Source organism: Aedes albopictus, chromosome 2 (assembly GCF_035046485.1).
Source record: "Aedes albopictus strain Foshan chromosome 2, AalbF5, whole genome shotgun sequence".
Taxonomy (NCBI): Eukaryota; Metazoa; Arthropoda; class Insecta; order Diptera; family Culicidae; genus Aedes; species Aedes albopictus.
Genome location: NC_085137.1, coordinates 270,444,122 through 270,456,559, shown reverse-complemented (window position 1 = coordinate 270,456,559; position 12,438 = coordinate 270,444,122). Strand labels below are relative to the sequence as shown.

The 12,438-nt window shown below is 36.3% G+C and overlaps 1 protein-coding gene across 5 annotated transcripts in view; it reads right to left on the bottom strand.

Annotated features, from left to right (window-relative positions):
• The window catches only part of LOC109406001 (inactivation-no-after-potential D protein), a 1,280,913-nt gene that overhangs the window by 822,733 nt on the left and 445,742 nt on the right, over window positions 1–12,438 (bottom strand). The gene's annotated exons all lie outside the window — the stretch shown is intronic.

The following is a 12,438-nucleotide window of genomic DNA, read 5'->3' as shown; positions in this document are numbered from 1 at the left end:
TGACGAGAATTTTAGTATTGACCACTCGAGATAAAAACAAAACGTTCTTGAAAAAACTGTAACTCGGAAACCATCCGTATTAGAGAAAAAGAGTCTGAAAAGGAATGGTAAGGAAACAAATGGGCTTTGTGAAAAAATATACCGTAAAATGGGGTGTTAAGGGACGGAATTTTTTTGTCCCCATTAACTCATGTACCTGCCACACAATGTACAAATTCATGCAATGGCAGGCAAAGAAAGCCCCTTCAATTAATAAATGTGGAAGTGCAATTAAGAACACTAAGTTGAAGTGAAGCAGGCCTAGTTCCAATGCGAACGTTGAGCCATAAAGAAGAAGAAGAACTCATGGGTTATTCTTCTCAAAACTTTCAGAAAAAGCAGTCCGATAATTGTTTTGCTGCATGTTACGCTTATAAATTACAAATTTTGACGATTTTTTGGAGAAATTGAAGATACTTCACAAAATGTGCGAATTTTTGGAAAATATGAAAATGGGGAATGAATGTTAAAGTTCTTATATTTCAAAGAAAGATAAACATTGATTAATTGTAAACAGTGACTGTATTATTTCTTGGGCCCATATAGCCGAGGCGGTAAACGCACGGGTATTCAGCATGACCATGCTGAGGGTGACGGGTTCGATTCCCGGTCGGTCCAGGATCTTTTCGTAAAGAAAATTTCCTTGACTTCCTTGGGCATAAAGTATCTTCGTGCCTGCCACGCGATATACGCATGCAAAATGGTCATTGGCAGAGGAAGCTCTCAGTTAATAACTGAGGAAGTGCTCATAGAACACTAAGCTGAGATGCAGGCTTTGTCCCAATGAGGACGTTACGCCAAGAAGAGAGAGAGAGATTATTTCTTGAACATCGCCGAAATAGATTATCATAGTCCTGAAGGTGCAGGGACAGTTTCATTGTCATCTACCTTTGTATATATGTTTTTTTTGTTAAAGCCTCGAAATCTGAAAAAAAAACCGTCAATTGTACCTGAGTGGCTTCAATTTGTTAACAAACACATAATTCACAGTTACTATTTAGAGTAACCTAATTGAATAGTTCAGACTGACAAACAGGTTGTAAACTAAGGATGTGTATTTGCAGTTTTTTGTTCACTTAAAAACTCATTTACTTGAAATGTTTTATATACAAGCATTATTAGATGGCCCACTACGTTATTTTTTTACAGTGTATAATTTTGAAGGAAACTCGGGTGTTTTGGTGACAAAAGAAGCATGGAGCAAATATTATTGAAAAAAAGCTTTTCTCATAGGAACTTTGAGGAGTTTTTCAATCGCATCAACAACTTTATGTTAATTCCAACACATTTGTATATCCCACCAACATTCTCTTTGACACTCACTTGATTGGACGAACAGTTTGCAAGTTATAGGAAGATTGTGAACTTCATTTTGTAGAAACAAATGAAGTTTCTAACATTGGTATAAGAACAAAGAAATATAGCTTTGGAGTAAGTAAATTATCAGCTCCATCAGGGCCCATATAGCCGAGGCGGTAAACGCACGGGTATTCAGCATGACCATGCTGAGGGTGACGGGTTCGATTCCCGGTCGGTCCAGGATCTTTTCGTCAAGGAAATTTCCTTGACTTCCTTGGGCATAGAGTATCTTCGTGCCTGCCACACGATATACACATGCAAAATGGTCATTGGCAGAGGAAGCTCTCAGTTAATAACTGTGGAAGTGCTCATAGAACACTAAGCTGAGAAGCAGGCTTTGTCCCAGTGGAGGACGTTACGCCAAGAAGAAGAAGAAGAAGAAATTATCAGCTTGAAAACCAAGCATACACACTTAACTTTTATTACCGGGCTCGGTTATCAGATTACCGAATTCTCAACAGCTGAGCTCTCGGTTATCACCTCGGTAATTTAGTTCGATTACCGATCACTCGGTAGTCGGTACTGCATTATTTGGGACGATATGTCAAAATTTACCGAGGTGTTCGTTAAAAAAGTACTGAATACTCTGTAATCTGAATACCGAGTAATCAGCATGTTTTTTTCTGTTTCAATGTTTTTAAATTAACCGAGATCCTCAGTATTAAGAAACTTGCTGACGGCGAATCAGCAAAATAAGCGAAATAATAAATAAAAGTATTGATTTGTTTAAGTTTTATTTCATTCATAATATTACAATGCAACAAAATTACATTTTGTTGAAAAAAAGACACATCTTATGTGCTTCTTCAAATAAGCAGCTCGCTGTTCACGATACGACGCGAATCATCACTCCACTGGAAGATGGCGGTCTTTGTTCCGGTACTGGAGGCATACAGAGATTTCCACCAAGGCACATTATTTCCCCATCGATTTGCTGCAATTTTTTTTTATTAAAATCAACTGATGTGCATTATTAGTTGATTGATGCCTACTTACCTAATTGAGTTGTTGTCGATATCTTGAATTACCGATGAGTTTTCTTATTCAACAAGCAACAAGCACAAATTGCCACAAATCTCTTCAACATGGCGTCGCATCACAGCAATCGTCGAGGGAGCGAACTGCACAACTGAATACTTTGTAAAAATTGTTACGGAGCTCGGTTGATTTTCATTTCATTACTGAGTGTTCGGTATAATGATTACGGAGTTCGAAACACGTACCGAGCATTAAGTAAAAACAAAGCTGTTCGGTAATCCGTATTACTGACATCTGTATTTTGTTTTTATATTACAGTTCGATCAGTAAAAGGAAAAGCGGAAATCGGTTAAGCTGTAAATATTTAACTGATATCTCGGTGAAAAACTACTATTACAGAGCAAACTCGGTAAAATACATTACCGAGCTGAAATTTTTGATCTTAGTGTGTAGGGTGACTTTGGGTATTATCATCATGTTTGTTATCTTCGTCGTGGGGGTTTTGTCGGCCACATTGCCTAAAACTTGCTCACGCAGAAAAATGTCAATAAAACATATATCTAAACGTTGAACATGCCCGAGCAGAGGGGGATATCAAATTAATAACTATGAAATTACAAAACCTGTTTTTATATCTCGTTTTGTTATTATTGTATTATCAAGGCATTACGTTTCCATAACATGTTTTGTTGGACAATCTTATTTTGTTATGACCAAGCTTTTGGTTTACAGCCAGTAACATTTCAATATTACATTTTGTTGTGGAACAAGTTTGGTTATTATTGTATTATTCTTCTTCTTGTTCCTCTCTATGGCTCTACGTCCCCACTGGGACTTGGCCTGCCTCGCTTCAACTTAGTGTTCTTTGAGCACTTCCACAGTTTTTAATTGTTGAGTTGGCCCCCCTTTCCCATCCAGGAGCTTGAGTTCAATGGGTAGTCTAAGTACTAGCCAGGACCCGAGCCTCCAGGGGAGAGTGAACAACTTAAGGCGGTAGCTGGTGGAACGCTTACTATTAGAGTGTACTCATGTACGGTTCGCTCCTTCTCGAAGTCATCCCTAACGGACGTACCACGAAGGTAAGGAAGAGAGAGAATGAGTTTTTAGTGGGTCGATCCCCACATCACCCGAGGAACCACCTCTTGGGTATCTGTTGCAGATTTTCTCATTCTATAAAAAAACAGTTATTAACACTCCCACTGCCATGCTATAAATCACTTACACCAACTGCCATGCCTCAAAACAGTGGGAACGGTATTTTTCAACTGCTAATATCACCGACGAACTGACGTGACTCTGGATCTCAGCACATGACCGAAAACATAAAACGATCAATTCAAAAGCCAGTGATCGCAAATGTCAAATTGAAAGTGACGTTTGACAAAATGACGACGCCTATGCAGGCGTCGTCTTGTTCGAATGATTTGTAAACAAGAACACGTGGTAGATGATCATATGAGTCTGCAGCTTCGTCGGAACTCAGAATGTAGCATTTCATGGTTTACTCATGCATTTGAATAAAAAAATAAAGAAAATTATGTTCAGTCGTAGTGAAATGACACCAATTATTAGTAGCTGTTACCATCTGCATTCTTCTCACCCACCGGATATAACGGACGTCTCGACGGCAACGTCCGCTGCAAAAGTTGTTGCTGTGCTGTTGCTGCTTCGATATGGAGTGCTCGGCCAACCACTTTTTCAAGTTTTCTACAGAAAAATCTCAGCCCCTATTTGCTCAAGCAATAAACCAGGAACAATTAGGGTAAATGTACCAATAGTGGTGCTATTAGTAGCTCCTTGTAGAAAACTAATTGAATAAAATTGATAATACCACAAAATAAAAAGTCTGAAAACGTTAATCGGTAGTTTTTCACTTGAATTTGCTAGGAAAAATGTAAAAAACATGGTTTATTTAAGTTTTTGCTAATAAATCACTTGTACCAACTATAGGTACACGGTTCCTATTATGGAGGTAAAATTTAACATTGGTTCCTATAGTGGCGCATTCCATTGAATTCTTATGGGACCCACCACTATAGGAACACTACCACCACTATAGGTGCAAAGGAGCTAAAAATTTAAGGAAAATAATTGTTTAAAATAGGTTTTTCGGCAAATCCTGAACACAAAACTGAATTAATGTTATTAATTAGTTATGATGCATCTATTAAAAATGTCATTTGCAAGCTTTTTGTTTGAAATAGTGCTAAATTGGCACTACCACCACTATTGGTGCTACCTCCACTAAGGGAGCTTTTACCCTATGTTGGATATTATCCAATTTTCCTGAAGAAATGATAATGTTGATATTGATATAAAATTAGCAGAATATCAACAAAACGGTGAAGGCAGCTCTGACGAGGACGACGCCGACGACGCCATGGAATGTAAACACGCACTCTTGAACAAATCCAAAAAAGAATGAAATTTTGTGTGATTATTTCGCATTTTGCACTTACAAAAAGTTACATTTAGAACAAAATTTATTGATTTTACTTATTTTCGATAAACATGAGGAGTATGGGTAATTATTGTCATTTTAAAGAGCATCGTTTAACATTGGAAAATCTTTCCATTTCAACACACGTATGCGCGGTATTATTTAAGAGTGCTCGATGTTGTTCGATTAAAATACTTCTGAACGAAAATCAACAGATGGCGATAGTAATTCAACGGTTTTTAATTTAAACTTTTGGACGCGCATTTCACGATCCGTTGCACTAGCTAGTCAGTTTTTCGGTGCTAATATCTCAGCCGTTTTTCATCCGATTTGCAAAATTTTTGAAGCTATGAATTTTCCCAGCCTTCTAGATAAATATAAAATTTTCAAACTATGGATTTGACCAAAGTTCTATTTTTGAGTACTCAAAAACTCGGAGCAAGCACCTTAAAAAATACTGTTTTTCTGGAGCCATTCCGAATGTAAATTAGTTTCCACGCTTATTTTAATGTTGAATTGCCCATATTAATAAAGAAAAATTATTGCAAAGAAATATATGGAGATACTCATTGTTTAAGACTATAAAATCTTCACAAAATTACGTATAATACGGAAAATTTGTATATTCGATTTGAACTTTGTATTCATCGCGACAACCCCTGTGTTTTATTGCTTGAAACCAATCACGTGCACATGAGAAATCTTTTTCCAAACGATTGTGAAAAGTATGAATCTCAGAAACTACAAAATTTTCATAAAATCACGTATAATACAGGAAATTAGTATTTTCAGTTTGAACTTCACGTTTATCGCGATAATCTCCATGTTATATTGCTTGAAAACAATCACGTGAACATAAGAATACATTTACAGATAAATGAGAACAAGTGTGATTCATAAAAACTACAAAATCTTCACAAAATTACGTGTAATACAGAAAATTTGTATACTCGGTTTGGACTTTACATTCATCGCGACAACCCCTGTGTTTTATTGCTTGAAAACAATCACGTGTACATGAGAAAACTTTTTCAGAACGATTGTGAAAAGTGTGTATTTTAGGAACTACAACATTTTCACAAAATCACGTATAATACAGGAAATTTGTCTTTTCGATTTGAACTTCACGTCCATCGCGACAACCTTTGTGTTTATTGCTTGAAAACAATGAGGTGCACATGAGAAAGCTTTTTCCAAACGATTGTGAAAAGTGTGTATTTTAGAAACTACAAAAGTTTCATAAAATCACGTATAATACAGGAAATTTTTATTTTCAGTTTGAACTTAGCGTTCATCGCGACAATCCCCATGTTGTATTGCTTGAAAATAATCGCGTGTACATAAGAATACATCTACAGATAAATGGGGATAAGTGTGAATCATAAAATTACAAAATCTTCACAAAATTACGTATAATACAGAAAATTTGTATATTCGGTTTGAACTTTACATTCATCGCGACAACCCCTGTGTTTTATTGCTTGAAAACAATCACGTGTAGATGAGGAAACTTTTTCCGAACGATTGTGAAAAGTGTGTATTTTAGGAACTACAACATTTTCATAAAATCACGTATATTACAGGAAATTTGTCTTTACAGTTTGAGCTTCACGTCCAACCCTTGTGTTTATTGCTTGAAAACAATCACGTGTACATTGGAAAACATTTTCAAAGCATTTGTGAGAAGTGTGAGTCATCAAAACTACAAAATTTTCACAAAATTAGTACAATACAGACATGTTGTATATTCGGTTCGAATTTTACACTCATCGTGACAATCCTTGTATTATATTGTTTCAAAGCAATCACGTGTATATAAGAATAAATTTATAGATCACTGGAAACATGGATTCCTACATTTTTTTGTTCTAGGCATTCCTACAGAAATTGTTTCAAAAATTGTTGAGAAAACTTTCCTGGGATTTCCTAAGTAATTCCTCGGACCTGGTGTGATGGTTAGTTAAAGCACAGGCATTTCACCCCGAGGACCTGGGATCAAATCCCTCTTCCGAAAAAACACACACAATGTGAGTTCTTCCTTCGGAAGGGAAGTAAAGCGTGGGTCCCGATATGAACTAGCCAAGGGCTAAAAATCTCGTTAATACAGATAAAAATAATAATTCTTCATGGGATCCCTTATGAGATTCCTCATTGAATTTCTTCAGGAATTCAACCTGAGATTATTTCTTCTGTGTTTATTTCAGGAACAACTGTAGGAATAATTTTAAAAATTCCTCCAAGAATTCCCCAGGAACTCTTTTAAGAATTTCTTTAGGACTTCCTCTTGGAATTGTTTCAGGAATTCCTCCAGGAATTAATCCAGTATTTTCTCCAGGAACTTTTTATGGATTCCCTTAGGAATGCCTCTTGGAATTGCTTCCAGGATTCATCCTGGGGTTTCTACAGGAACGCCTGCAAGGATTCCTTCAGGAACTGCTACAGGGATTCATCCAAAAGTTCATCCACTCTTTCTAGAATTACTTCAGGATTTCTCCAAGAATTCCATCTGTGATTTATTCAGGAACTTATCAGGCATTCCTCTGAGAATTTTTCCAGTGTTTTCTCTGGGGATTGTTTCAGGGATTCCTCTAAAAACTCCTCCAAGGAATCCTACTGAAATGCCTCTAATTTTTTTCATCATATTCCTCTAGGAATTCCTTCAGAAATGCTTCCAGCAATTCTTGTAGAGATTCCTCCAGGTTTTTCTCCAGAGATTCCTCGGGAAATCCCTACACGCTTTCCTCTAGGGTATCTTCCTTCTCCAAGGCTTCACTCGGGAATTACTTCTGTGATTCTTTCTGGAACAACTTATTTTAAAAATTCTCCCAGTGACTTTTCTTAGGATTTCTTCAGGAATTTTTCCTTGAATTCTTTAAGGAACTCCTCCAGGTATAAATCCAGTACTTCCTTCAGGATCTGCTTAGGGATTCCTTTGGGAATTCCTTGGGATTCTTCAGGAATTCCTCTAGAGTTTTCTTCAGGAACTGCTAGGGATTCCTCCAAGAATTCCATCAGGAATTTCCCTAGGAATTCCTACAGGAATTTTTCCAGGAATTATTCAGGGGATTCCTCCAAGAGTTTTTCCAAATACTCCTACATGAATTCCTTCAAAGATTTCTCCAGGAATTTATTCAAGGGTTCCTCCAAGAATTCCACTACGAATTCTTCTCAGCATTCTTCCAGGAATTTATTCAGAGATTTTCGAGGGATTCCAACTTGGATTCATGAAGAAAATTTACCAGGGTTCTTTTCAGCGATTCCTTCAGGGATCCCTCTTGATATTCCTCCAGGAATTCATGCAAGCCATCCTCAAATATAGGAAAATTCTCCAAAAAATTCACCAGGAATTGATCTAAAAATTCTTCCATAAATTCTGTCATAAATTCGTCCAAGAATTTCTCTATGAAGTCCTTCAGGGATCCCTTCAAAAATTCTTCAAGGATTATCCCTAGGAAGACCCTTTGAAATTTTTCCAGGGATTCCTTCAGGAATTCTTCCAGATTTTCCTCCAGTAATTGCTGCAGCGATTCCTTCAGGAATTCTGCAAAGATAATTCTTCCAGAAACTTCTTCGGGGATTTCTGCACGAATTTCTCTAAGGATTCTTCCAGGGATTTTTAAAAAATTCCCTTGAGGATTTCTTCATAAATTCCTCTAGAAATTCCTCCAGGAACTTTACAAATTTTTACAAAAAAAATCTCCCAGAGTTCCTTTAGCGATTCCTTCAGAAATTCATCCAATAACTATTTCAATGATTTCTCTAGGGGATTCCTCCAGGTAATCTTCCAGATATTCCTCCAGAAATTCTCACAAAAATATCTCCAGGAATTCCTCTAGGATTTAGTCTAGGAATTGCTCTGGGAACTCCTGCAGGAAAATCTCCAGGAAATGTCCCAGGAATTTCTTCAGGAGTTGATACAAAAATTGCTCCTGGACATTCTTCAGAAATTATGTCAGCAATTTCTCCAGAAAATCCTTTAGAAATTTCTTGAAAAATTCTTGCAGGAAATTCTCCAGGAATACCTTAAGAATTTTTTAGGAATTCCTTCAGGCATTTCTCCAGGCATTACTCCAAATATTGTTTCAAGAATTGTTTCAATGATTCCTCCTGGGATTTCTCCATGAATTTCTCCAAGGCGTTTCTCAAGAATTCCTCCAGGAAATCCTTCGAAGATTCCTCCAAGAAATACTTCAAAAATTCATCCAGGAAATCGTTCAGAAATTCCTCTAAGAATCTTCTAGGGATTTCTTCAGAAATCCTTCCAGGATTTTTTCCAGGGATACTTTCAGGAATTCCTCTAGAAATTCCTCTAGGAGTTGCTTCAGGAATTCCTCCTGGGATTTCTCATAAATTTCTCTAAGGATTCCACTAGGCATTAGTTCAGTAATTCCTTCGAAAATTTCTCCAGGAATCCCTTCAGAAATTTCTCTAGAAAATCCTTCAGGAATTTCTCAAGGGATTTTTTCAGAAAAATAAATTTTCCAGATTTCCTTTAGAAATATCTCCAAAAATTCATCCAGTAATTCTTTCAAGAATTTCTCTAGAGATTCATCCAGGAATTCCTTCAAGGATTCCTCCAACACTTCTCACAGGAATACTTCTAGGAATTCTTCCAGGCATTCCTTAAGGATTTTATCAAGGAATTTCTCCAGGAACTCCTCCGGGAATAACTCCAGGAATATCTTCAGGAATTCTTCCAGGAAATGCTCCTGGACATCTTGCAGATTTCAGATTTTTCCAGAGATTCTTCCGGGAAATTCTTCGAAAATTCATCCAGGAAATCCTCCAGAAATTCCTCTAAGGATTCTTCCAGGAAATTCTTCTGAAATTTCTCAAGGGATTTTTCTAGAAACTTCTCCAGAAGTTTCTTCCAGAATTCCTCTGGATGTTTCACCAGGAGTTGCTCCAAGAGCTCCATCAGGTATTTATCCAGGAATTGCTACTGGGTCTCATCCAAGAATTCCTCAGGGGGTTACGCCAGGAATTCATTTAAAAGTTGCTCCATGCATTCCTTCAGGATTCTCTCTAAAGATTTTTTGAGGAATTGCTTCAGACATTCCTCCAGGAATTCCCTCACGGATTACTCCTAGAATTTCTTCAGAGGTTCCTTCAGTAATTCCTCCAAGACTTTCTCTAGGAATTTCTTAAGAGATTTCTTCAAAAACTTTTCTAGGGATCCCTCCCATAATTCCTTCAGGGTTTTTTTTAAGAAATTACTCCAAAGAACCCTCATGAAATTTATATAGGATTTCTTCTAGGAATTCCTCAAGAGATTTCTTCACAAATTTCTCGAAGGACTCCTCCCAGAGTTTATCCAATAATTCCTCATGATATAGTTTTAGATAATACTCCAGGGATTCCTTCGGAAATTCTTACGGCATTTTTCCTGGAAGTCTTCCAGGGATTGCTCGTGGAATTCTACAAGTGATATCTTCAGAAATTCCTCTCAGGTTCTTTTCTAAAATGTAGTAAGAAGTTCCTTCAGAAATTTCAGAAATTCTTCAGTCATCTTTTGCAGGGATGTACCCACGAATTTCTCCAGGATTATTTGATTTTTTTTTCAACAATTTCTTCCAGGGATTGCTCTTGGAATTCTACAAGTGATATCTTCAGAAATTCCTCTCAGGTTCTTTTCTAAAATGTAGCAAGAAGTTCCTTCAGAAATTTCAGAAATTCTTCAGTCATCTTTTGCAGGGATGTACCCACGAATTTCTCCAGGATTATTTGATTTTTTTTTCAACAATTTCTGGAGGAATTTATGCAGCGAATAGTATTGGAAGATAATTTAATAAAGATGCATACAAGAACCAGGAAATTATCCAAGGATTCTTTCAGTAATCCCTCCAGCAGTTTCTTCAGAAGTTTACTCAGCGATTCCATTAGTAATTCTTTCAATAAGCGAGACTCTTAGTCCTCCAGGGAATCTTCCAAGCAACACACATGCCACAAAAAAGTCACGGCAGGGCAGGTTTTAGATTATGCAGAAGTCACAGTGACTAACTATAAACATCTAGATACTTACAGGGGATAGACAAAATGATCAGGACAGGCAAAATTTTCACTTTTCAAAAAATGTTTAATTAGCTGTAATTTTTCGAAAAGTGCATCAAATATTCTCAATTTTTTACTGTAAGTTCTTCAACTAGTTGTGTATCAGTGGACAAAATTTGGAAAAGATCGGACAATTCTTCACGAAGTTATAAAGATTTTTGAAAATGGTAAAATTATCCGATAGCCAACTTTGAGTTGTTATATCTCCGGATTCAATTAACCGAATGTAATGAAATTTTGACCATTAATGACTTATATAATGAGCTATGAAAAACCATTGACTTAACTTAATATTCTTAACACGGAAGAAAATTATAACGATTAGATTATTTTTCTAATAAAACACCAAATTATCCAAAACATCAACATCGTTTCAAAATTCAAGATGCAAATTATAGTTCATTTAGTTTCCCGCTAATTGACTTATATATAAATGCGTTTTGAAGGAAAGTAACAACATAGCCGCCAATAAATTGAAAAAGTAATGGGATGCATAATAAAAATAAACCAATTTAGTAAAAAATCGTGAAAAAATTAAATCGCTATTACTTTTTCGCTTGTTAAAAATTTCAAGTTAAGTCAAATGTTTTACAGAGTTCATTATATAAGTCAAAATTTCATTGCAATCGGTTCATTGAATCCGGAGATATAACAGCTCAAAGTTGGCTATCGGATAATTTTATCTTTTCCAAAAATCCTTATAACTTCGTGAAGAATTGTCCGATCTTTTCCAAATTTTGTCCACTCATACACAACTAGTTGAAGAACTTACAGTAAAAATTTGAGAATATTGGATGCACTTTTCGAAAAGTTACAGCTAGTTGAACATTTTTTGTAAAGTGAAAATTTTGCCTGTCCCGATCATTTTGTCTATGGGGCCGTTCATAAACCACGTAGACTTTTTGGGGGGAGGGGGGGTCTGGCCAAAGTCTACGCTCCATACAAATTTTAAAATTTTTGTATGGACGAAAGTCTACGAGGAGGGAGGGGGGGGGTCTGAAATGACCAAAATTTGGTCTAAGTGGTTTATGAACAGCCCCTATCCCCTGTACATGCTAAAAGTGCTTTCATACATTTCTCAGGGAATCCTTCAGGAATTCACCCAGGGAAGACTCTTTCGGAATTCTCCCATGAATTCATCCCGAAATTTCTCTCAAAAATGCAGCAGGAATTTCTCCACGAAATTCTTCTCAAATTCTTCTAAACATTATTCTTTGAATAAACTCTAGGATTTTTTAAATTCTTCTAAGGATCCTTCTGGAAATACGTTCATTGACATTTCTGTAGGATTATGCTCTGACATTAGTGCATGCAGTATATGGGTATATAATACCACCTTTAAAGAGATTCCAGCAAGGATGTACTCGGAACAATTCAACTGAAGGTTATTTCAAAATAATTATACAAAGAGGATGCCGCTACGAACGTTGTGTTTTCACCCAAAATAAAACAAAATCTGTATTTTACGTAATTTTGTGAAGATATTGTAGTTCTAATAGTTCCTCATTCTAACAATCATTCTGAGAATGTATTCTTATGTACTTGATTATTTTCATGCAAAAAAGCAATAA